Source organism: Pteropus alecto, unplaced genomic scaffold (genome assembly GCF_000325575.1).
Source record: "Pteropus alecto unplaced genomic scaffold, ASM32557v1 scaffold202, whole genome shotgun sequence".
Taxonomy (NCBI): Eukaryota; Metazoa; Chordata; class Mammalia; order Chiroptera; family Pteropodidae; genus Pteropus; species Pteropus alecto.
In genome coordinates this window covers 3,250,760-3,254,808 of record NW_006432451.1, presented here as the reverse complement: position 1 = coordinate 3,254,808, position 4,049 = coordinate 3,250,760, and the positions used below count along the sequence as shown (strand labels likewise).

Here is a 4,049-nt window from a genome sequence, read left to right as displayed (position 1 = left end):
CAGAACCTCATCTATAGCACCCCTTCCAACACTTGATACCCAACATGGCTTTGAGGTTTTGTGGCCATCTTGTTCCCCACGCTTCTGCCCCAGCTGGGAAGCCTGGCTGTTGAAGGTGTGAGAACACATGGATTTCGCCTGGCTTCTCTGCCTGTGGCATTTTGGTCGATCCTCTTGGCCTCAGGCTTCTCATCGGTGAAATGAGGACTCATAAAGACAGTTGTGTCTCTGGGGTTTGTCACGACAAAGCAGGACAATGATGTGAACAGATGGTTCAATTTCCCAAGAGGTGTGTGTGTAACACATTGGTTGCTCTTATCCCTATTCATCCATCTCAGGCCCAGCACAGAGCTGGAAAGGCACACAGAGTGCGTCATAAACCGAAGGATGAATCTGTACAATCTTGACAGCGCTGAGGGGAAAAAAACGTGACTTGAGCCCCAAACAGGGGGCCAGAGAGCACACTTTGAGGCTTGGAAAGGAAGTGTTAGGACAAAGTGAAGGCACTTCAACGTTACAGAACATGATAAAAGTCCAGAATAAACTGTCCTAAGAGACTAAGAACAGAAATTGCTTCAAAAAAAGGTTTAAATGACAAAGGGTGGGCTATGAAGGGGTTATTGGGATCCTGGACAGTCAGTCACCCCCAGACCTCTCTCCTCAATCCCAGAGCTGGAGGGAGAAAGAAGGGGCACTTCCATTCCGGTGGCAAGTGGCACTCTTTCTACAATCTTGGGTGGGCTCCAGCCTGTCTGGCCCCCCGCAGTCACACTAAGGTTCCCGGCTGAGAGTTCTGAGGGAGAAGGAGGTTCACCCTCTCCTAGTCTGGAAGCCCCACTCAGCCCCTGAGAAGTGGGAGAGGAGAATCTGGCAGGGGCGCCTCCTGGGCTGGGAACATGCAAACGAATCAGGGGGAAGGAGCCAGGCATTAAATGTCAGGAAGAGCCCAGGGCAACTCAGCTTGTGCAAAGTTTGCTTTGGGAAGAGTTGTTCTACCTGACAGGCCACTTGCTTGGCCGGGGGCTCGGGGTGGGGCATGAAATAGGATGGGAGTGAGGAGTGGGGGCAGGGGGAGGGTCCTAGAGCAGGTTTGAGCCCCGACTCCCTGCTCTCTAGCTCTGGGACTGGGGCAAGTGACTGGGCTTCCTGTGACTCAGTTGTCTCATCTGTTAAATGGGCTCTCAACAGCATGTCTTAAAGGTGTTGTGAAGATTGAGGGAGAAGGTAGATAGAAATTCCCTGTGAATTATATATAGGCTGAGCATGCATGAAGGTGGCACCTGGGAGCAGGTGAGAGGATGGGGCCGGAGAAGAGGGAAGGGAAAGGTAATGGCGTATGGAATGAGAACAAAGGAAGAACTGGGTGGTGATGGTGGGTGGAGGGCTAGAGACAAAGGGTGGAGTGTGGGGGCGAGTTGAAGATGGTGGTGTGGGAGGCCTGGCCTTGCCCTGAGGTCATCCTTCTCTCTTGCCCAGTCCAGGGCAGCTGCTGGTCTCACAGTCCCCGCCCCGCCCCCCGACCTCTCTGAGGAGTCAGAGCCAGAGCCACTCATCTACCCTGACCTCAGCGTCAAGACAGGTCAGAAAGTCACACAAGTCTTGCAAAGCTGGCAGATCCAGCCAGCGGCCACCTCCACCAACTATATAGAACCCGACTCCAGGTTGTCGCTTCCATGAAGACTCTTTTAACAGAGGAGGCCACCTCGCCTAACCTTTTCATCACTCAGACAAGGAGCTGCAAGTGCAGGGAGGAAAAGTGATTTTCCCAGAGTCACACATTCCTTCTTGCCTTCCATCCAGAGGGTCTTTGTCCCCAGGTCAGCTTGAACTGACTTCCCTGGGTTACAGCCAAGCTGCACCGAGTTGTTTAGCACAAAACTGTTTGTTAATAGCTCTAACTGTTTCAGGGCTATTAACTTTATGTCTGCAACGACCTTAGTGGTAAAAAGTGGATTCTCCTAGGTTCTTTTACTTACTGCCAGTATCACAATTTCTGAGCATCAGTTGAGCACCTACTGGGTGCCACTTATTCCCTCAGGCTTGGTTGACAGAGCAACTCTATCTAATTCAGAGTGTCCTTGTGAAATCTTATCTGCTGAAGTGTTTTGTAATTGATAACACAATAAACGTATCTGATAGGGACTAAGTTTTCAGCTCTGGGTTTCGCCACAGTGCCTGGAGCAGAGCAAGCACTTGTCCATTCATTGTCAGGCTCTCAAAGGGAAGGGTGGTCCCTTATCCTGTGAGAGACTACCTCCTCCACAACCCAACCTTCCAGGAAGCCCTGAGGATGCATTTTGTCCCCAAATTTCTGTGAGTTTGGGGTGGCCAGACTCTAAGCTGGGAGTCTCTGGCTCTGGCCCTTCTCACAGGTGGGCAGGGGTCAAGCAGGACTGGCCCCGCTGGGCTGGGTCATGGCCTGGGCCTAGCTGTCTGGTGCGGCATCTCCTGCCCATCCCTGCCTGCCACCTCAGACGTGACTGCTCGGGTGCCTGTTTGCTTTGTTACTCAGCTGAGCAGCTGGTGCTGGGGAGATGCCGTTTTATTGGGGGGGGGGCGGTGCTATGAAGCTGTTTATTGGGGAGGTAGGGGCAGGAAATGAGGCCAAGTCCCAGCCCTGGCCAAGGAGGTGGTGAAAGGCCATGATCTCCATACAGGGGACAGACCATCGAGGTTTATGGCCTGGGTATGGGCTGCTGGGTGAGCCCAGGTGGCAGAGTGAGGTGAGGGGATCCAGGGCTAGCTCAGTGGGCCTGCCCACTCCCCACCGTGCACAGACACACATACATGCACATGCACATCCTCATCTACATACACATACACATACACATGCATACACAGTGTCTAGCCTCAGAGAAGTTCTCAGCCATCCAGACCCTTCAGCTTTCCACTCTGTCATCCGCTTACTGCTTACTGCTTCCTTCTCAGTCTCCCCACAGGAGGCATCTGGCAAATCTTAGAAATGAGCACCTTCAAGGATCCCTGTTTCTTTCCTAGAGTGCCAACACTAGGACCCATGGGTTGTCTGCTTCTTTGGGTATCCATGCAGCCAGGTGGTTGGCTCCATAGCCCCCTGACCACCTGATTCCTGTGCCACCACTGCTCTGCTTGATCCCTGGGCTCTGGGCCTGTATCCCCTGCTCCAACCTGGACCCAGGCCCTGAGTCTCTAGGCCCCAACAAGCCCCTGCCCACTTGTGGTCCGGCCCCAGAGAGACCCTTCCCTTGGCCAAGTAGCCACCGCTGGCAATAGCAGAAAGACTGCTTATGTTTTGCTAGCCAAGCAGAACGGGCCTGGTCTCAGGGCTAAGGCTCCACATCTACAGGGCTGCCACTCTCAGGCCGAGCAGGCTAGGCTCAGTATGGAGCCTGGATGGTGACTATCACAGATACGGGGCACCTGGGCCTTGCCAGGCCAAGGGGACTCACCCAGGCTCTGAAGTTGGCCCAGGGAGGCAGACTGGGAAGCTTGCGGAGAGACAAGGGCTTCTGAGGGTCAAGGACCTAGATCACAGGGTCGCTGGTGCCTGGCAGATCAGTTCTGAGCTTGCAAAGTACACCTCTTAAGTCTTTTCAGTCACCTACCTCCCCACCAGCTGTCAGGAGAAAGCCCTGTGAAGGGCACTGGGTGCTTCCCACTGGACTTACCCGTTAGCTGCCTGGTGTCCAAGGAGTCGCCTGTGGCAGTGGCAACCTCAGGGGCCAGGAGGAGGCGGGGGCAGTTTGAACCACTGCTGGGTCTCAGCCAGGCATCTGGGGAGCTAGTGGGATCAGGGACCAGCAGGGCTGGAGGCAAAGGTGGCACTCGTGTGGGCCGCCGGGGGCCTGGCCACCCTCGAGGGGTGGCCCTCTGAGGTCTCAGGGTTGCGTGGCTTGTAGGGAGCCCCCAGCCCCCAGCCCAGGGCCACTTGCTGGCACTGTGGCAAGACCCAGAGGGGCTTACAGAGGGGCTGAGGTGGGCTCAAGACACAGGGTCTGGGTCTGTGGAGCAGTGTGGACGCAGGTGGAGTGCAGGAATGTGCTGGGAGGAAGTCTGTGGGATGAAGAGTT

At 55.0% G+C, this 4,049-nt stretch overlaps 1 protein-coding gene across 1 annotated transcript in view; it reads right to left on the bottom strand.

The window, feature by feature from the left end:
• The window catches only part of SPDEF (SAM pointed domain containing ETS transcription factor), a 17,826-nt gene extending 13,777 nt beyond the window's left edge, over window positions 1–4,049 (bottom strand). The window contains exon 1 of the mRNA XM_006907355.1: window positions 3,648–4,049. The gene's annotated coding sequence lies outside the window, so the exon portion shown is untranslated. The remainder of the gene's footprint in view (window positions 1–3,647) is intronic.